General features: G+C 31.2%; 1 protein-coding gene across 2 annotated transcripts in view; it reads left to right on the top strand.

Moving 5' to 3' along the window:
• Nucleotides 1–10,936: 10,936 nt before the first annotated feature.
• Nucleotides 10,937–23,394, top strand: part of LOC107443047 (serine/threonine-protein kinase 17A) — a 114,847-nt gene continuing 102,389 nt past the window's right edge. Inside the window, exon 1 of one of the 2 annotated variants that reach the window (XM_016056784.4) lies at nt 10,937–11,354. The gene's annotated coding sequence lies outside the window, so the exon portion shown is untranslated. Of the gene's footprint in view, nt 11,355–17,528; nt 17,673–23,394 lie in introns of those variants that run through there. The other variant, XM_071186878.2, reaches the window with a different exon arrangement.

Here is a 23,394-nt window from a genome sequence, read left to right on the forward strand (position 1 = left end):
ATGGGAAAAATCGAAGGAAAAAAAAACGAACATGCTTCGGATTTAATACACTCAGCTATTTTCAGATTTATCGCTCCGCTGCAAATTTTAGCTCCTACTTCTTAAATTGCCCTCCCTTCTCATCTTTTCAGGGTGTTCCTCAAGCATATATTGTGTCTATAGCAAGACAAAATATACATGCATTAGATATTATTCTTTTAAAAATTCTACAGTGAATTGTTATAACATGATACTATTTCAAAATGGCACTTATTAATATGTAGCAGGGGTGGCCAACCTGCTGCTCGCGAGCCACATGCGGCTCTTTGAAGGATTATTTGCGGCTCTCGATAAATATACCCGAGTTCCTTTTCCTTTTTGTGCTATTATATATAAATATTTTTTTAAACCCATTTGAAATAATTCAAGGTGAGTTTTCCATTTCCAATATACTTATGACCCAAAAAGCATCGAAAGAATTAGAATTAATAGAGATGCAAGACGATCAAGCTCTACAATTAAAATATAAGTCGACGTCGATTACAGAATTTCGAAAATTTGTACCAGAATCGAAGTACCCTGAATTAAAAAAGGCTGCTTGTCTAATTATTTCAATATTCGGAACAACGTACTTATGTATTTTATTCCACATTAAAATTCGTGAAATCCAAGCACCAATCAGTATTAACTAACCAGTATCTCAAGGAATTACTGAAAAGTGCTGTCACCAATTATTCACCAAATTTTAAAGAATTGTCAAGAGAAGTAAAATAAGTGTGTTTAATTTTTAATATTTAAATTCAATACACATATTTTGTACTTATATTTATATGTTTTCAATATAATTTCTGTAAAAAAATGTAATAATAATTTTAGCATACCTTTTGAATATGTATTTAATTGCGGCTCGCTAAAATTTCAAATTTTGAAAAATGGCTCGACTATCAAAGAGCTTGGCCACCCCTGATATATAGGATCAAATACCTAAACGGACAATATTCATACAGAATAACAAGGACATATATACGTATTAGTGTAAAAGCGTTGACACAAATCAACTTTATTTGTAAGAAAATTGACTACGCTTTGATAAAAGTGAATTGTGAAGGGCATGAGAAAGTTAAGAATGTTATCTGAGAAAATGAATTGTACCTGAGATGTACAATTAAATTTGACAAACTTCTTACAGGAAGTATATTTTTATCATTCCTTTTTTCTAGTATTTATATATTTATTTACTTATATGTAGACAGCGGATAATATGCAATTGCATACGTGCATATGCAATTGCATATTTTAGCACTTTTTGCCATTTGTGCATATAAATGCATAAAAAGGTATATTTGCTCTTATAAATGCATATTTTCAGCATTTTATGGCTTTTCCCTCCTAAAACCATATCACTATTCTTTTTATGTTAGCATAAGGAACGCTTTAAATTTTGTTTTGTCGTTCTTTATCACCTGAAAGGGTCAGCTGGATTGATGCTGCTGGGGGTGATTGCAATCACGTGAAAAAGATGTAGAAATGAGGTGTGTGTCGGGAAGGGGGGTACAAAGGGCTCACCCAAACAGACATTCGTCATTCAATAAGGCTTCTGTGTGAAAATGACTTTCCTTTCCTGTGATTGATTAGTTAAAAGGTGGAGTGAATACATTTTCGGAGAGAGCTGCTATTCTAACATATTTCGATAGTCCATCCGATAGATAGATAGTTTCGACATCCATCAGTTGAATACGTAGTTAGTGAAGCTTCGAACGTGATTTTTGACTGCTGAATTTTATAATATGCCAAAAATTAAGTCGACTAAATCAAATTTAATGAAGACATGGATTTCGGACTGTGGGAAGGACTTTACGACCGATGGGGAAATAGTATTTTGTGTGATTTGTCAAAAACAGATTTCCTGTGAAAAAAAGTACCAAGTCGATCAAAATATAAAGACTAATGCTCACTCCGCGAAGAAAAAGCAGAATACAAAAGGATTTGTTCAAAGTTTATTAACTATTCTTGTTCAAGCAGCTAAAAAGGAAAGTGATTTTTCTAGTGATTTATGCAAAGCCTTAGTAAGCAGAAATATTCCTTTAAAGAAGTTGAATAATCCAAGCTTAAGACAGTTTTTAAAAAATATTGTACCAATCAGATCATTCCCGATGAATCGACTTTAAGAAAGAACTACCTTCAACCGATATATAACGAAGTACTGGATGATATTCGACGAGATATTGAAGATGGCCCTATATGGATTGAAGTCGATGAGACGACAGATAAGTGCGGTCGCTGTATTGCTCATTTTATTTGTAGAAAAATGGATAATATTCCTACTCGACCACATCTTCTAGCAAGCAAAGCCCTTGAAAAAGTCAATCATTCAACCATAGCAAAGTTTGTCAATGATTCTATCAGATTATTATGGCCTGATAGAGATGGTTCTGAAGATGTTTTGATTTTTGTCAGTGATGCCGCTCTGTATACGGTCAAATCTGCAGCAGCACTGGAAATTTTTTATCCCAGAATGCTTCATATTTCATGTTTGGCTTATGCTGTTCACAGACTGGCTGAGACTGTTCGAGAAGTATTCTCCTCTGTGAATGATTTAATTTCTAGTATCAAGAAAGTTTTTCTCAAGGCACCTGTGCGCATAAAATTGTATAAAGAAATGTATCCTGATTTGCCCTTACCTCCACAGCCTGTGATAACTAGGTGGGGTACATGGATTGAAGCTGCACATTTTTACGCTAATAATTTTGATGCAATAAAGTCAGTTGTAGATGCAATTGACAGTTCATGTGCTTCTTCAGCTTATGTCACTAAAGAATTACTACAGGATATCTCTTTGCAGAAGGACTTGGCCATAATTGACACTCACTTTTCTTTCTTAACTGAAGCAATAACAAAGCTCGAAACACGAGGTCTTCCCCTGTCTGAGGCCATATCCGAAATTGAAAAAATTCAACAGTGCATCAATGCTCTTCCAGACTCAGTTGGGAAGAAAGTAAAAGAAAAATGGTGTTTCGTTCAAAACAAAAATTCCGGTTTTGCAGCAGTGAAGAAGATAAATGATTTTCTTAATGGAAACGGAACTGAACTGTTAGAGAAAGTAAAACCAATGAGTACGAAATTGTACAAGTTTTGTCCAATAACATCGGTTGACGTGGAGAGGTCATTTTCTGCTTTCAAAATGATCTTTGATGACCGACGGCATCAATTCACCCTTGAAAATTTGGAAAAACACTTAGTTGTGTATTGCAACAAAAATTATTCAGTTTAATAAAATCTTTCCAGAAAATGCAATGATTTTTCTTCTCTCATTTATCATACTTCAGTTTTAGGCTTTTTCTTCAGAAATGTGTAAATTCAAGTAAGAAATATTTTGATTTTCTTCCTTTTAACAAAAAAATGTTTTAGCTGTGTTTGTTGGAAAAAGTAAGTAGTAGTATTTAAATAAGTTGAACTTCTAATTTCTATTTTAAATGCATATTTCTAGTTTTAAGAGCATATATTCAAATTTTTTAGTGCATATTTGCATGCATATTTTGTCCGTTTTTTAGTGCATATAATCCGCTGTCTACTTATATGTATGTTAAAAATGTATCATTTCATGATATTACTCGAGCAATGTGCTCATAATTAATTCTCTACTTTATTTTTAGGATACAATGACCACAGGAAAACACCTCAAGGATCCTCCACTCCATGATGAAGGGGTAAAGGGCCACTCCGGCCTCAGGCACCCCGACCAACCGACAGGACTACTGGGACTTAGTTAAAAATTACAAATTTAATGCACATGCTTATTTTTTAAAAAATAAATTATCAATACTTTTGATTATAAAACAATACCTTCCTTATTACTGATTACGAATCTATATTCTAGATCTTCTACACAAAGATATTTGACGTTTTTAATACATAGGATTTTAATTCTTTAACTATATTTCTCTATATTGCAATCTTATGGCACATTTTAACTAAATGTTTAACATTTATAGTTCTCGTACTAATTTTTTTATTTTTCTATTCCATGCTACTCCACATAGTTTTATTTTGCACATTTTCTTGCTTCTTAATGTTATAGTTAGCGATCTGTCAAAATAAATTCAACACTAAGTTACACGTACAAAATGGTAGATCCAGTAACACATATGCTTTTTTAAATAGAGAGCGAAATTATTTAAAATTTATTGAGCTACAAAGGATAAATGCATAATTAAGTTTTTTCCTACTGTTTCATCGTCTGGTTGATGAAACGTTATTCAAAACGCCGATATTATCATTCATAGAGGTTAGCATAAACAATATTCCTTGCTATTATTATTTTTAAAAAATTATATTTTCTTTTGGGATACCTGCAAGAGACGTAGTGCGGGCATCTCCAACTTGATTGGTTGTTGAAACGTGACGTTTGTTTACGTTAGGAACTGTTGGAAACTGTAAGCCAAGCCCGTCAAGTATCAATTAACTTAATGACACATTCTAAATTCTTTCATAAAGATTCTTTCTCAAAGATTTCAATTCTTTCACTATGTATTTGCACGAAGATTAACACAAAGACAGGCACGAACTTAAACAAACTAATTATGCGTCAAAGTTACCAGGTACACGAAACAAAAATATATCACGGTTACAATAAAATACATAAACAAATAATAAATTTAAGTTAAGTAAAAGAAGTAGGCGAGAAAGAATTATACTTCAACTAATTCGATGAGAGATATTGTTTTATACATTGTAGGAAGCGAATTCCCTACTTTATGCGCACGCATATTATTGCGCACCTCATCACGCATCCCATTGCGCACATCCTAACCCTTTAATTAAACAGTAGTTAGATTCTTCTTAATGTGATTCTTCCCGAGCAGCGAATGTGATGAAAGCTGACGAGACAGACGGCCTCTTCTTATATGTTAAGTATCCTGTATTATGTCCTATATGTTAATAAATAAATATTGCTTAATGTCCCGCAGTGGACTGATCGCTAAGACACGGTTCCCAGCACATCACCGAAATCAAGCATCACTGGCTGCGGTCAGTGTGCGGGTGGGTGACCCACTTGGATCAGTCTGTGTAGGGACCGAGGGTGTGCGGTATTGGTCCTCGTTAAACTGTTCGATCGTAAAGTGCAGGTCGTCGGGCTACTGAAGCGGGAGTGCCATCCCCTCCACAGAGGATTAAAATTGTGATGGCGTGTCTTCGGATCATACTCAGTGATGTTTCCCAAACCGTCGCCAATAGCCCATTGTGCAGCTCTAGTGCGACGTAAATGAACTACAACAACAAATATTGCTTAATGTAGTTATGCTCCTTTCCTTTTCCCATAATATATAATTAAATTATCGTTCATTAACAATCTACATTATGTTGAGAGGCTTAGCTCAACTTTAATCCGTCATTTTGCTGATAAAGATTGACTGGCGCTGACGTCATAAGTCACATGTGTGGGCTTCTTGAAGCGACTTACCCAATTGTTAAAATTATTTTAGTCAAAGCTTTAGGCAAAATTTAATCACATAATGTTTACACACAGTAGCAGAAGGAATGTCACCGTAACCATTCTGTAATTGTTATTTTGCCAATTGCCTGTAAACAAACAAAGAGCTAATTGCCGAATGTCAAATCCAAGCTGAAACGACCTCTACATTTGAAATGCAAAATAAAGCAAATAAATGCTCTTGATTTTGTGATTGTTCTTAATTAAGAAACTCGAAATACAAATGCAGCTTGTATATTATGCAGTTCTTAAATAACCAGGGAAGTACCAAAAAGTAATTAGGAACATGTTTAAGGGCGTTGTTTGTGAATCGTTTTGCTGCATACAATTATTCTTGGGATCTGTAATTATTGCAGACCTTCTAATTCGACGCTTATAATATAAAATTATTTTAGAGCATTGAATTTTATTTCTTTATTAAGGAACATGAAGATTTGTTTCTCTAATTGAGGGAATTATCATAAAATTTCGATTTATTTATTTACTCTCTGCCTCCGTTTTTTGTTTAAAAAAAAGTTTGGAAGTGATTAATTATGTAAACAATAGAAATATAGCCGTAGAACATAAATCTTGCTTTTTTTTTAAATTTTACATTATCATTTATAATGAAATATGAAGTTATTATGTACATTGAATAGCACAAAAAGTCTTTGTATTGTTTTCTTTTGGCTCTATTATAATGCTTCATTTAAACCCCGTGGCAGGTAGAGTTAAATAAATATTATTTGATTGATGTGCAGTTGAGATAAAAATTCATTATTTTCTGCATAGTGAAAAAATATATTTTAAATAATACTAAATAAACACCGTACTTATTTTTAAATCATTAATGCCCTAAAAGCAATTCTGACTATGTTTTTATAAACTCCCTTTCATGTCCAAAAGGGAATAGAATATACTTTGTGCTATCTGGAAAGAAAAAAAAATGAATAAATAAATATAAAATAAATAAACGTGAATAAAGCACAAATGAAAGTACAAAAAACCAGGCATACTATAGTTTCGGTTCTATAAACAAGAAACTTCCTCAGTATCTTTAACACTAAATAATAAAAGAGAAATAATGAGACAATAAATAATAGATAAGTCAAGTTTTGTCTTTTTACATCTTTATCATCATTTGGCTTCTAGGCACTGTAGTAGTTTCTTGTTTATATAACCGAAACTGTAGTATTTATATATTTCCTATTTTATCACCGTCGTTGAACGGCCTACCCAATTTTTGGGCTGACAATTTCTAATATTCAACGTCGTAGCCTTGTAATTTTGAACTCAATCCAAAAGACAAGGGAACTCCTGGATCAAGTATTGGGAGAAATTTGCCTTCGTGGAGGACTTTTTTGATGGAACTAACCCGCACTAGCGTTACATGGAGAGGAAAACTACGAAATTCTCCCACGCTTAGCCGGACGGCAAGGGGATTCTAACCCATGATCCGTCTACCAATGAGGATATTTCACGTCAGCACTGTGGTCGGCGCAAGCCGGGTGCGGAATTTATATCGACCAGTTATCGGTGGCAATCGAAACCGGTTCACCTCATTGGAAGGCGAACACTCTATCCCCTGAACCGTCACGGTTCCGAAACTATAGTATGTCCATTTCTGTACTTTCATTTGTGCTTTATTCAGGTTGTTTACTTTAGTCGCTTTCCTATCTTTGAGAGACCAATCAAAATTTCGGATACTCTTCGAGTAACCAGAGCATTTAAAACTCTACAGGAGCTTTGTATCATATGAAAATACAAGTTTCAGTTATTTCCTTTACGGCTGCTAGCAGAATATATTATCATTTTATGGATATTTTGATTGGAGATTAGAATTTATCATTAATCAAAATTCCCACCAACAATAAAATCCTCATCGAATTGTCCGTTTGGTTGATATATTGAATATTGTCCGTTTAGGTATTTGATCCTATATATCAGGGGTGGCCAAGCTCTTTGATAGTCGAGCCATTTTTCAAAATTTGAAATTTTAGCGAGCCGCAATTAAATACATATTCAAAAGGTATGCTAAAATTATTATTAAATTTTTTTTTACAGAAATTATATTGAAAACATATAAATATAAGTACAAAATATGTGTATTGAATTTAAATATTAAAAATTAAGCACACTTATTTTACTTCTCTTGACAATTCTTTAAAATTTGGTGAATAATTATTGACAGCACTTCTCAGTAATTCCTTGAGATGCTGGTTAGTTAATACTGATCGGTGTTTGGATTTCACGAATTTTAAAGTGGAATAAAATGATTCACTTAAGTATGTTGTTCCGAATATTGAAATAATTCTACAAGCAGCCTTTTTTAATTAATGATACTTCGATTCCGGTACAAATTTCCAAAATTCAGCAATGGACGTCGACTTATATTTTAATTGTAGAGCTTGATCTTCGTGCATCTCTATTAATTCAAATTCTCAAGATACTTTTTGTGTCATAATTATATTGGAAGTGGAAAACTCACATTGAATTGAAAAACGTAGTTTTTCATATTTGTTCTCAGTAATTTAAAAGACATTTTGAAACACATACTGAACGATAATAATTTTTTTTAAATATAATAGCACAAAAATGAAAAGGGAACTCGAGTATATTTATCGAGAGCCACAAATAATCCTTTAAAGAGCCGCAGGTTGGCCACCCCTGATAGGCAATGCAAGTTTCAATCAATTTCCAACTGCCACGAGCAGAATTCACAAACACCTGGAAATTTATCTTCAGTTTTTAAGATTTCTCAGATCAAAAACTATTCCAACCGTTACGAGCAGAATTTATCGTCATTTTTAACAAGATCACAGCCAGATGAGCACAGGTGGTTAGACAATATCTATCATTGAAGAGTGGTAATATACAAAGATAAAGAAGTTTAATTTTCTTAGTTCAATAACCATTTTAGTTTTTAAAATTCAAAATACTTTTACTTAGTAAACAATGGATTATTGTAACGAGTAAACATCATATTTTCAGCAAAAATAGTTGAAAGTTAGTATGCATCTTGTTACCACTTGATCTGTTTTATTGACACTAACTGCTGGGAAGACTTTCGTCTCTTTCTAGAGAGTAATGGGAAGCGAAAGTGTCTATGGATTAATAGAAATTGCGGGGAAATTTCCGTATCGTGATCTGTGGCAGAATAATCGCCAAGTCATGGAAACTTCCGGGCAGTGGCCCGCGAGAAACTAAAAAAAAAAAACCTCACAGAAAGGGACCAACTCGGAAAAACCTTTTCGTAGCAGTTCAAAATTAGTTGAAACTTTCATTGCTTTATTGGCACAGAGCTCAAAATGAGATTTGATTTGAGTACGCACGCAGGTGGGAATTTTGATTGACAATTTCGGGGATATTTCCGCCCAGTGATCTGTCTCACCAACTACAATCGCCAAGATGCCAAATAGATTTTAAACTTGCAAATTTTTTAAAAGAAAAACATGTAGATGTTTGCCCGGGGGTGGCTACGAGTTATAACCTTCGATCGATATATCCCCGGCTTATTAAAAAATTAGCCGGGGATAACGAGTTATAACCTTCGATCGAAGGTTATAACTCGTAGCCACCCCCGGGCAAACATCTACATGTTTTTCTTTTAAAAAATTTGCAAGTTTAAAATCTATTTGGCATCTTGGCGATTGTAGTTGGTGAGACAGATCACTGGGCGGAAATATCCCCGAAATTGCCAATCAAAATTCCCACCTGCGTGCGTACTCAAATCTCATTTTGAGCTCTGTGCCAATAAAGCAATGAAAGTTTCAACTAATTTTGAACTGCTACGAAAAGGTTTTTCAACAGATAGGAATTTATCGTCAGTTTTTGAAACTTTACAACTCGGAAAATATTCCGATCGTAACTAGAAGAATTTATTGTCACTTTATAAGCAAATATAATTTATCCCCAACCAAAATCCCTATTAATTGCGAACTCAAATCTCATCTTGAGCTTTGTGCCTAAAAGCAATGTAAGTTTCAATAAAGTTGTGGTTGCAACAAATAGTATTTATCAACATATATGAATTTATCTTTATTTTTTGAAATTTTACAACTTAGAATCTATTCCCAACGTTACTAGAAGAATTTATCGTCATTTTATTGACACACAGAATTTATGGCCAATCAAAACTCCCATCAACGAACTCTAATCTCATCGTGAGCTTCGTTATTAATAGAGCTATGAAAGTTTCACCTATTTTTAACTGCTACAAGCTGAATTTACCAACATATGGGACATTCAACATGAGATAATTTTTTAATAAGCCCATTTATTACTTTTGTCATAAACTGAAACTAAAATAAACAAATAACAAATTTTAGAGAAAAAAAAAATTAGTACAAATATGTAGTAAAAATCCTTTGCTATGAAATTAATAAATAATGCTTTGTTTATTTTAATATTGAAAGTAATGATGCATGCAATATACCATTATTTATAATCTAAGAACACTATCGTTTCCCACTATTTGTTATATGTTGTAGAACAAATAATCCAACAATGTAGAACAAATAACTTTGAAATTTATTAATAATGCTTTGTATATTTTAATACTCAGAGGTATGGGGCATGTATTATCAAATTTGCTTGTGACATTTAAACAGTACTGTTTCTCATTATTTATTCGTTATGCTGCAGAACTTAAAATCATATTATGATAATTTATTAATAATGCTTTGTATATTTTAATATTGAAAGTTCTAGTGCATGCAACAGCCCACAATTTGTTCGTAACATTTGATCATAACCCTATTTTAAAATAATAATAATGATATAACAATAATAATAATAATAATAATGCTTTGCATATTTTAATTTTAATATTGAAAGTTCTGGTGCATGCAATAGCCCACAATTTATCCTTGACATTTATTCTTTATCTTAAAATAATAATTATATAAGAATGATAATAATGTAAAAATGATAATAATAATAATAATAATAATATTAATAATGCTTTGTATATTTAAATATTGAAAGCTGTGGTGCAAGCAATAGCCCATAATCTGCTTGTGGCATTTATTCTTTATTTTAAAATAATACCAATATTAATAATGATAAATGTCAAACAAAAAGTTCATTAAAGCATAAATTTTACAGTTGAAATTGTAATTTTCCTTTTTAATTGTGTAGAAGAACTAAAGTTAACACCTGTTATATGATCAATAAATTTCCGCCGGAAACATATAATATGAAGCGCGAGAAGTATTTCATTTAAAAAGTTGCAGATTAAAAAACAAAAAAATAATAATAAAATAAATAAAAAAGCAATTCCCTCACTCCTTTTCTTAACATTCTTCGAATGTGGAATAATACAAAGAATATATTAATTTTTTACTTAACTATTTAAAGAGTTAAGTTTCTGTTTAATAAAGGACAATTCAAAATTGAATGCATCATTCATAAATTTGAGGTAGTTTGGCAACTTGGCTGATAACCAGTGATTTAAAAATAATAAGTTCGCCAATTGGCGATAACAATGTATTCAGTTAGCAACCCCGCTTGATTGAGGCGACTTGCTTACCGGAGGCAGAATTCAAACGGACGTAAATTCTTATTCTCATATGTTGAATGTCGTTCGTGTGTTGTGGTCCATTAGTTTACGTTTAGTTTCTTTTGTGTGTGCTATTTAATTAATTATAGCGCTTCATATTACGTCCATTTTTCGCCATAACAATAATTTTTATGATGTGATAATTTCCGCATCAATTGTGGATTGTTGATTTTGTGATAATATTTTTTATTATTAGCCGGTATACTACAATTGTGATATTTAAATTTTTTATTGCTTATGAATAGCGGACATCGTAAAAATTTTGTATCGCTTCGATTACTTTTGGATTAAGAAGTTGACTTTGTTTACAGTCAGGAGAATAGTTTGTTTTTGGAAGAAAGAAAGGTAAGTAATCATAGTAGACTTCCGTCAATACTACTGCACTGAATTTGCTTTGTTTACCACAATAACGCACCAGCTGTTTAAATCGTGTTTGTTTTTGATGTAATTTTATAGTTTGGGTGATAGTTTTGTATTTCATAAGTGATTTGGATTTAACAATGTATTTTTCTTTATCGGTTATTTTTTAAATTAACCATAAAAAATATTAGCGCATCATACTTAACGTTTAGGTACCCGTAGAATAGGTTATAGTTTTTTTTAAAATTTGAGATAAAATATTTAATTCTCAAATACTTGATATAGTATACATAAAATGAATACTACCGATGAAAAGTTATATGAAATAGCTGTGTGAAAATGTGCTAAGTATATTAAAAATTTATTTTTCATTAATAAATTGTGTTTGTTGAAATATTAAATTTTACAATATCAATTATTAGTAAGAAATTGAAATTAGTTAGAATTGTGTAATCCAGTGAAGTATTTCTATATATACAAGTTAAATAAAAAATGTAAATATATTCCTCAATTAATTAATTGGTTCTGGTCAGTTCTAGCTTTTTTCTTATATTTGTGGGGTGTGCTACATTTAAAATTTAGAGGGTAATTTTCAGTTATTATAGTGTATTATACGGTTTAAGGATATTAGAGTTGTGTTATAAGAGGAATAAAATTAAAAATAAAAGAACTAACTATGAAACAGGGATTAGCTTTAATAATTACCAGCAATAACAGATATTATAACTAAATTAAACACAGTAAATACTCTACAATTATTGATTGAATTTATAATAAAAATACATTGCTTAAATTTTTTTTCACGCTGCTTACTTTTTTCTGTAGGCAATAATGAAATTATTTTTTTAAATTTATTTAAAAAAAATTAAGTAAATAGGAAGCATTGAAAATACATATGAATTGATTTATCGAAAGTGTCAAACAGATGAGAGGCTCTTGTGATTGATATTATAATTTCTATGTGACTGATGTTACAATTACAAACTATATTAAAATTGTGAATAAATATTTTTATTATTGGTACAAAATACTTAAAAAGTACAATTTTATATATCAGGGATATTTCTAAGACGTGATCTGTTGAACCAACAAAAATCACCAGATGGATTTTAAACTTGCAATTTTTTAAAAAGAAAACTTGGTTTGTCCTGGGATGCTTACAAGTTTGCTCCTTTTAGGATGTTTTTTTTTCTTTTCTAATTCCTCGTGGGCTGCTGATCGGAAGTTACAATAACATGGCAATTATTCTCACACAGATCATGATTCAGAAATATTCGTATATCTGAAATAGTGAATGAAAACTAAGAAATTTGTTGATGGAGGGATACTATGGAATGCTAATTTTTTGTTATGTTGTTCTTTGTATCATGGAATTGTGCAACTTATTTTTCTGAAAAAACCAAACTTAGTTAACTTGTTTATGTATTTTTTATTTGTATCTTCAATGGCTCTTGAAATTAACAGTGGTTTGTTGGTCGGAGACCACTAAAATTGGTCTTTAGGGACCACCTTAAATAATTATTAGTTGTATCACCTTAAAATAATTATCAGTTGTATCACCTTAAAATAATTATCAGTGGTTTTCTGAACCAGTAATTTACTTTAAGGGGTAGTATACTGGTTTTGATTTTTCAATGCTCACGTTTGTGTTTCAGTCTATGTTTTCCTTATAATTGATAGCATATCAATTAAATTTGCTTGAACATTTTTTTAGAAATTCTAATCAATACATGTAAACAGATCATGGAAAATGTGTACGGACTAGTACTAGGTACTAGTAATATCTTTGAGTTACTCGTCGTTTAGAACAGTACCCTTCTATCCTTGCTTAATTTCACCACAGCATATTTGAAATTCTCACCACAATTGACCTTTTAGTTGGTAGACGGTGGTAATAAATGAAGAGGGTGTTCTTCAATGGATAATCTGGTGACGACATCGAAGTAAAAATCTTTTTCTATTTTCTCTTTCAAAACCTCTTTCTGAAGCAGTTCTTGTAATTGGTAATTCCTTGTCTAACACATACATGCACAGAGAGAACAAAACAAACACCACTGAGAAAAAAACAAAAAATTAACAGAGCTGACTATTCAAAAAAACAATTAATGAGGAGTATTTTTACTTCTGGTAACATTTTATCAGAGAAAAGCTCATAACCCATGCATGTTTGTGCATCTAGATTAGTGATGCTGGCCATTAAAAAAGCATGATGCCAATTAAAAAATTTTAATTAATAGTTAAAAATACTTAAACTAAATTATTAAATATTACCGCTTGACAAGTGCAAATTTTAGCTGTCCCTATCGTCTAAATTTGAGTGTCAGTAATTGAATTTGTGTTAATTTCCAGTCTATAGCTTGTGTTAATAATGTTAGAGATCTTGGATTTTTGTTATTTTACCTGTGAAGAAAGGTTTCTGTTTGTTTTAACATTAAACATTTACATTTTTCAGAAATTAACATTTTTATTCAAGAAGTTTTTTCATTGTATCTTGCTTTCAAAAAAATACTATACAAGTGCCTTGTCTTATGAGGTTTAGTAATCATGATTCAAAATTATATGATTATTAAGGCTAAGTTGAATTAATTTTTTAGCTTAGCTGTTTTTTTTAGCTAGATTTAAAGTATTCATTATTATCTATATGTACTATCCTGTTCAAAATCTTAAATGGTAAACTAGCCCAAAATCCCAAACATGACAGACTGCTTGAAGTTGATTTTATGTTGTGCACGGAATCAGCACACTATGTCAGTGCTCATGTGCAAACACATTGGCAAAGAGAAAAACATACTGTTCATCTTCATATACGTTTTAAAGAGTAACAGTTTGCCAAATAAAACAGCTGATTAAAATGGTTAACTAGAGAAGTTGAATAAAAATATTGATCAATAATCTCTGTTATACCTGTTTTATTCATGTTTACTTTTTTACTAGTTTTATACAGTAGTTTTCTAATTTATTATAAGATTTGCATCAATCCTAAAAACTTAGTTAGGTAGCTATATTCATTAAAAGACCAAAGTCATTAAAAGATCATGACTATAAATTATAAATGATTATAGTTATTATAAATGATTTAAGTATTAATAATATTAGATAGGAACATACTTTTGTAATGAACTTCAATTTTATTCATAATTATTGACTTGGAACTTGTGGAAGTCATTAATATTTTATAACTACATATTTAAAATCCTTAACAGGCAGTTAAAATATTAATGACTTGATAGTATAATGTGTAATTGATGTTGTCTTAATGTACTTGAAATAAAATTTTAATTTTGATCTTATTATATCTTAAGTTAATGTAGATAATATATTTTTTAAATAAGTTTACTAAAATGCAACACAAAGAAAAGAAGAAAAAAAAGTAGTTATGATATTTTCTGTATTTTTTATTGAAAAGAATTTCAACTTTTGACTTCTCTTTGACGTCATTACAATTTTATTAACGAATATCCTATAGAAAAAACAGCAAACCATTAATTTTTGTATATTTACATAATGTGTGGTGAGCTTAGTAAGTGAAGTGCAAGTGATATTCATAGATTTTGGAATAGTCTGAAATATAAAAAATACAATCAGCAAACTTTTTACAAAATATTTCTTTTCACTTAAAAACATTTTATTTATGGTCAAAGCAAAATCAATTAATGTTCCAAAACTTTGGAAAATTGCAGGGTGCTTTCGAAGTTCTAAAATAAGTTCGAAATTTTTTGCTTTACGAATCAAGTTAATAGCTGAATTTAGTGTTTTCGTTTTCTGGGCCTCTTTTTTTTCAGCCCTTTTTATAATTGCTTTTGATTATTTAAATATAGCCTTTTTCCCTTGAGAAAGCCCTGCCGAAATCGATTCTGCAAATTGAAGTTAAGAGGCAAGATAAACATGTTTCTGGTGCTTCCTGCTTGCAGATGAAAATGATTGAGTGCCTTATAGATCATAATAAAGCTGAGGTCGGACGTTTTGAATCTCAGTTATTAGGAGGCCCTCATAGAATGTTTTCCGCAGGTTCTCAAAGTATTTTCTCCTCCTCTCTATATGTTTAAGAGAGATTCCTATTAAATGGTGACTCCATGAAATGATGAGTAATTTTTTTTTTTTTTGTCCCTGTTAATGATTTTACTGTATTTTTTTTCCTACGTAGACTGATTTTAGTTTTTTTTCTTTTTCCTTTCTGGTCATAATGTCTCATATTAGGTGCTAACTCTTAGGTTTTTGCACGAATTTGCGAATTCGTAGAAAATTTTACGTATCTTACTATTTTTTAACCAAGAATGTAAAAATTTTCTTAAAAAATTTTAAAATTTAATTTTTTTTAGTTTTTTTTTTTAAAAAAGCAGTTAATAGAGAAATGTTTGATTTACAGGTATATCTGTTACTAATTTTTAAAATACAATATTTTGAATAAAACATGTAGTGGTATTTTTTGGTTAGCGCAAGTAAATTTAACTATTTTTTTTAAAAAAAAACTTTTTTTTTTACTCTTTATGTTAGTTTTTTGAGAACATCTATTTTGTTCAGTGCTTAAATAAAATAAAACGTTAGCAAAAAAAAAAGAAAAAAACTGTTGGCAAATGTTGGCGTCTTTTCGTTTGCGCACGGCTCTCCGGAAGGTCTCGATTTAGTATTATATTTACCTTTTTTTCTCGAAATTTTTTCGTAATTCTGAAAGAAAAGAAACGCATTTTTTATACAACAAAATTATGTGAAGGGAAAATAGTTCCCTAAAAATGTTTAGTCATTTATCAATGTCCCCAATATTTTTGAAAAAATATTTTGGCAGTTTTGAGATGATTTTGCTCTTAAAGTAATCAAATAAGTTTTTTTGATTTAAATGGTTTTAGTTTGATTTTTTTTTTTTTTTTTTTTTTTTTTTTTGCAGCCATTACCTTACAATTTGAGATAAGTGCAACTAAAATATAAAATTTAGTTCAGAACTAATAATGCTCGTTAAAATAAAATACTCGCTAGAAAATGGAATGAATATACAGGGCGAATTTGAAAACAAGTGGTGTTGATACTTTCCAGCTACCACGAGAACTCTTTCCGTCTGAAAGTCTGATGTTTCCTGTTTCAATGAAAAAAGAATACGAGATATAGTAAGAAATCGCTGAGCTCCATATTTTAAATTTCTCTTCGTGTATTGTAAGCATTAATTATCCTAACCTAAGGTAAAGAATTTTTTTATAGATAAAAATCTTTTCTTTTCAATTGAGTACTTTCAACTCAAAAAGAAGAGAAGAGAATATGCCTAACCATGTGATTTAAATCCAATCAAATTGGATACCTGTAAACTACGTCATGCGTGTGTGTTGAACCTGATTGGCTACTGAATCGACAAATGATAAGAATTACCTACGAAGACGTCACTTGCAGGTATCAAATTGTAGAGAGTAATTCAACTGTAATTATCCAATATTATTAAATATCTTAGTTGAAAGTCATATTTTATTCTGCATAAAAATTTTTTCTTCAGTTAAGTATTTACCTGTAGTTATTAATTTCAATTTAACAATTGTTCTAAGTTTTATTGTCCTTAGTCGTCGATTGGATGGCCCTCTTTTGCCTCTCTCTATACACCATTGTCGTTAAGTTAATATTTTGCAAAAAAATTCAGAGTTCGTAAATGTGTGTTTGTTTTACTTTACAGTTCTACTTCATTCCTCTCCATTAGGCTTTTATTATTTTTTATTTTTCCGAAGTTTCCTTGTTTTTTTTAATTATTAACTAAATTTTAAAAAAGTTAGGTTTTCCTCTTTGTCAAAAATATATTGTCCGATAAACGTGATTTCCCCCCCCCCCCCCGTTATTTCCTGAAGAGTTATTAAAACTGAATCGAACTGATTTTGAAAATAAAAGGCCACATAGTAATAGGTTTCTCGATTCTGCTCAACATTTTGAATAACTTCTGTACGTGATTTAATTTAGTCATTTCTAATTGATGGAATATACAATTAACTATTGTTTTGAGGCAATAATGGCGGACAGGAGGAGAGAGAAAGTAAAATTTTTGACAGCCTCAGCTGTCTGAGAATGCTAATATATAACTGTTTGCTGTGAAAGGTACAATTTGCAAAGGGCGTCAACAATATCACACCCACGTCATGCTAATCGGATATAATACATTTTATATCATTCACATTCCTCAGTCCACCCTGCAGAGATGGTATCAAAAGTGTTTCAGAAAGCAGTGGATGGCTTATTTTGTGTCTACGCTTCTTTTCTCAAGGTGGATGTGCTAACATTTTTGTTGAATCTTCCATTGTTTAACTCTGTTATGCTTTGGAATGCGCGAGCTAAAATGTAAGGAAAAAACCATTTTATTGTTTTCTTAGATTTTTGTCTCTAATTGTTTCGTTTAGGAGGTTAATGTGTGACATTGAAAACTGGAATGGATTTTTATTTTAGTCTACAAAAAGTGCAACTCAATTTTCAGTTTTCTTCCAGTTTAATTTCTAGATAATTAATGGTTTCTTCCTGTTCTTATCCACTTTTACGTATATTTGGTATATCCCTCTAACAATTGAAATTTTCGTCCTGTAGTAGTTGAAATAAAGCAGAAATTTATAAAACAAATTGATTTTTTTTAATAATTTTTCATCGAAACTCAGAACATACCCATATAAGTGTTTGACTTTGTATATATATAGATTTAGTAAAGGATTTTCGGCCATATTTTTGGACAGATTTTTCTCCCTTATTTACTGTGCAAAATTGCGAGGCTAGAAAAGGTTAGTGGTTTCAGTGTATGGAGATGTCTATTTAGAAAATTTGTCGAGTTTTCTAGACCTGTGCTAACAGCAGTTAACGATTTGCAGCTGCAGTACTATTTTATTCCCTTGTCCACAGCCTCATATGAAGCCTCGTTCACAGCCTCATATATAAATATCTCAGCGATTGAGACCCTGAAACGGACGGTCATTTTGAGGAACCTGGGTTCGATTTCCAGTGGTTGGTCCACTCGTATTCAGATTAATAAGTACCGGCTTGTTTGGGAAGTAAGTAAAGGCGATTTGTGTGCAATACCAACAACAGTACTTCAATGATGCCGTTTGTCACGGAATTATGCAGCCTTAAACTGCACAAATACTTTACTTTCACATATTAAATTTTGTTTATCTTTCAAATTAATTTGCTTTCCCTTGACTTAATTTTTCTTGTATTTCAGTCACTATATCTTCAGCTAAGCTATGCGAGCAATTCATATCCGGGTGCTTATTGTTTTTTGATTGGATTAAAATAAAATGTTGGAGATGCGTAGGTCACGAATCTTTAATTATTGAGCCAATTAATGAAGAAGCTATAAAATTGTTTTGCATAATCATGTCCTGTATTTATTTTTGTATTTATTTTTATCAAAGATTGTTTAACGTATATCAGGGCTTATTATAATATAATAATCGCGTTCATTACCGAGCTCTTATCTGGAGCATTTGACGTAAGGACGAAGGGAAATGTATGTCAAAGTGCAGATAATTATCACTTTGTCGGTTATCTTATCGTGTCTTATGACGTAAAATGTTTCCCTCTCTAAAAAAATTTTTTTTTAAAACTATGGTAGACATAATCAACCGAATATCTTACTGTTACAAGTTACTCTTGATGTATTTTTTTCTTCCATTTAATTTGCATAGCTCGATGAGGGAAGTTTCTTGAATGAGTTCGTGAAGGATCCTTTTTAGGAAATATCGTTCGTCAATCTTCATTTTTATGACTGAGAATAAATAGTTGAGAATCTCGAACGGAATGCGCCCTTCCTATGTTATTTATAAATCTCTGTTAATTATAGAGTGGTTATAGTGATTCTAAGAACGGGGATAGCTTGTCATAGCTGAAATGAATTTAATAGTTGCGTTCGATCGATAAATCATCTTATAATATATTTTTCGGACTCTTTTATTTTTCTATTAAGAGCCGTTTATGATCTGTTATTAAAATCTTTCTACATAGCTTTGGCAACATTAGAAAATTTTGCTAGTGGCTACTTGCACGACTTTTTAAAACATATGACCACTTTTTTAAAATTTGTTGCTTGATATAAAAAATTGACCGAGAATAAAATCCCTCAAACTTTTTTTTTAATCAGTGAAAATCAATGTTCCCACTCACATGTGGATGTATTGTTTAAGAAACGTTTCTAAATTTTCATTATTATTATTTTTTTTTAAACAATAGGATTTAACATAATTTCTTCAATTCCATTCGTAATCATTTAATTTTTACAAAATGTAGGAAGTAATTCCTATATCTAATTATTGTTTTCTTTCGGATTCATAATATGCGAAAAATGAGTAAAACTTTATTGAATAATTACGTATTGTGAACTAGCAAATCGGTAAAAAAAATAATCAAGTTTTGTATAGTAACATCGAAAAATTACAATGATTATTTCGTCTTTTCAAATTCTGAACAATATTTAATATGTAAAAGGTTAAGGATGTAAAACAATTCCTCGTCTGGAATTATTGTTTACACAGCCAATTAATTGCAGGATTTTAATTAGTTTTTATCTATAAAATGAGTGACTGTTATTCTGTGTGATATCCTGGTTTTCCATAATTTTGTCTGTGTTAAAACCTGTAAAACACGTAATAGATTATTCGAATGCAAGTTTTAATGGCGATAAGCTATAATTGTTGAAAGGATTGTGTGTTTGTTTGTTATCAAAGTCCCGTCCTGTCTGATCAATGCATTAATTGTTTGAGAACTACAAATTTAGCAAGGATGTTTGAAAATTATCAGAACTTTTTAAGTCTTCTTGATAAGGGAACATAAGATTCGTTTTGTTTACTAACATGGGCGTCTCAGGTATTAAATTTTTGAAGAGGGCAGAATTTAACTATAGTAACAAAATGTCGAATTTGAAGAAAATTTCTTTGCTTATTATCGGCAAAATTATTCATTTGAAAAAATAAAAAAAATTCTTAGCTTGTTTCGAGTTTAGCTAAATTAAATTTTTTATTTTTATATATTTTTTTATATCCGTCGTTGAACAGCCGACCCAATTTTGGGTTTACGACTGCTAATGCTCAACTCCGTATCCTTGTAATTTTGAACCAATCCAGAAGACAAGGAAACTCCTGGATCAGTACCCCCAGAGGTATTGGTTTGTTATGGAAACAAGGAGGACTTTGCGATTCGACAGATTTAACGTGCATCAGTCATCATTTATTACACGGGGAGTCTTCGGCAGGCCTGGGGTCGAACCCACGAACTCTTAGACATGGGCCCAGTGCCCTACCAACCAGGCTATCCCGGCCAGGCTCTGATCGTTTACAAACAAGATGTCGTGTTAAAGTCTAACTAAGTTTTTCCACGTAAGTTAGAATCTTAATTAATATGAAGGATATTAACTACAACGTTAATTGACTGTCTAAAATATTGGGATGGAGAGATTCTTCGTGGTTTCTAATTTTTGTAGGGGGGCATGTACCCATCACCCCCTGTGCGAACTACGCCATATTTACTAAGAAGCTATTACTGTTCCATTCAATCTATCATTTATTGTTCCATTTAATGTATCTTATATCATTACAGCGCAAAAAATACTGTTTCCTTTAAGAGGACATTTATTTGTTATTAAAATTTTTGTTTTAAAATATGCATTGATCCGCGCTACTGCTATATCGATTTATCTACTGCTACATTACTATGAAATGCTGTTTGTTTTAGAAAATATTTAAATTTTTTGTAGGTTTTGTTGAGATCTGTATTGATCTGCCCCACAGTTTTTTTTTAATTGGAAGTATAGCCAAAATAATATCAACTCATATCCATCCGGCATTATTAGCATTTTCATTCAAATGCTGGCATATTTTGATAATCAATTATATATTGCAATATGCATACGTCGAATTTTCGTCATTTAGCTGAAAATTGACTATGAATGGGCTAATTTTTGCCATATGGAAGGATATATTTTAATTAGATGCATTGCATTGCAATGATTGTCGTATTTTACAGATAATAATAACAAATTTACTACTTGGAAAAATTATTATTTTTTATTTATTTATTAAAGCGACCGTTGTAGTTACAAGAAGAACCACCACAAAATCTTGTATATTGAATAACTTAATTCTGTGGTTGTCGCCAAAGAGACCTTTAGTCATCGTATGCATAAAATATGCTAATTAAGGACTTTATCCGGAAACCACAGCTTTAATATGCGGCATTCTAAAAATTAATATATTTAAAAAAAAAAAAGGATTTTTACATATATATTTGCCTTTATCTTTTCGCAATATAATAAATAATAGCTTACACATATATTTTTAATTGTTACTCTGCAAAATGCATGAAATTCAATTAACTGACTATTCTATTGCAAAATAACTTTTCAATCCAAGCTCTGAAGAAGCGATCGTTGCTACGGAATGCCGTCTTGTATTTTTCTTCCAATTCTGTTGAAAATTGATACAATTACTATACAAGGATTCTGACTGCAGCCCTCCAGCGAATAGTTCCTGAACTCTGGCGAATCGAAGTTGCTTGACCGGCGCGAACAACGTATCGCACGAAAGTTTGATACACCTTTGCTTTTATGAAAGGAAGGGGAGAGAGAAAAGGGCAGAAGCCCGCCTGCCGAGGTCGAGCATCTCGTTCAACAGGGTTACCTGCCTCATTGCCTTTGTTGCATTGGTAACAGGTGTTTTCGATTTAACATCTTGTGCTATTCATTCCTTGATTTCTATCTCTGCGGTTGGTATTTTGCTTCAAATGCAGAACCAGCCGAAGGTTTGAGAAGAATTTTGTTGCTATGTAACGTATGTTGGGCTAGATGGTATGATGCAAAGGCACCTTGTTAAAATATCGCTAGACAAATCGGGAGAACATAATGGTGTTAAAGTAGTACGAAGCCGTTTACAAAATACCTTTTTCCATTGAATGCTGCTTTAATAACTAACTAATAAATGCTTAAAGAACTGATGCCCTCTACCTTTGATTATGAAACGTTTTGTAAAATGCCTTTTTACATGTTCTTCCATTAAGTCCTTATATTGTGAAAAATGTTCATGCAGGTTAACACTTTCGAGTCAAGAACTTCGATATAATGTAATTAATACTAAACATGGCCTTCTCTCGTTATAAATGTGGTGTTAAACGAAAAGTATCTTCTGGCTTATTGAATAGTGTAATATTTGTTCGGAATTTTGGCATTGGTATATGGGTAAAATTTTCTTTTTATTTGCGTAAAAATACTTTTTAAATGTGTAAAAGTAAAGCCGGAATAATCAGTATTCAGTGATCAAGTATTACCCTTTAGTAGGAATAAGATATTCATGGGCCATTCATAGGAATTTTGTCATGTCGTTAGTTCAATGATGTGTTAGTTCAGAAGTAGGCATATATTTGCTAAAAAAGTACCTAATTTTGTTGAAATTCTGCACCCCCAAATTCGCTCAAATGTGTTTAGTCAAAGTTTTCCTAAATGTTCCTAATCTACAAATGTAAGTTTCCTAAATCTACATGCTCTGAATCTACGCTAGGCATTTTTCACAAAACTTGTTTTATTGTTCCAAAATAAATTATTTAAAGTTATTGTTGCAAGATTAATGAGCGGTATTGCATCTGAACACTCTTAACAATTACACAGCTGAGCACTTCTCGACTTACGAGTACCCAAATAACGTATTTTTCCTATTTTATTACATTGTAACTTTTAAATTTAGGTTTTGTTTACACACACACACCATAATTCGTTTTTCTGTTTGTTTCCAATCTTTTTTTTATTAGTGTCCTGAAATCTGTGTTTCTTCTCCCCCCTTCCCCTCTACGTCTCATGATATTCGATCTTTAATTCTATTTGTTTTCCGGTCTGCCTTTGTTTGTTAGAGAAACACTTTCAATTTTATTTTATTACGGTAGTTTTATTTGTTTATACACCACTGGTTGACAATGCAGTTGTGAAACATGATATTTTATAGACTTTTGATGGAACTGAGAATATTAAGTTGTACATTGTTCAGACAGTACGGTTTAAGTTCCCTTTGATCAGAGTAGATTGGTTTCTATAGCAACGATT

This window comes from Parasteatoda tepidariorum, chromosome 9 (genome assembly GCF_982258835.1).
Source record: "Parasteatoda tepidariorum strain Cologne lab strain chromosome 9, Ptep-v5.0, whole genome shotgun sequence".
In the NCBI taxonomy this organism is placed as follows: domain Eukaryota; kingdom Metazoa; phylum Arthropoda; class Arachnida; order Araneae; family Theridiidae; genus Parasteatoda; species Parasteatoda tepidariorum.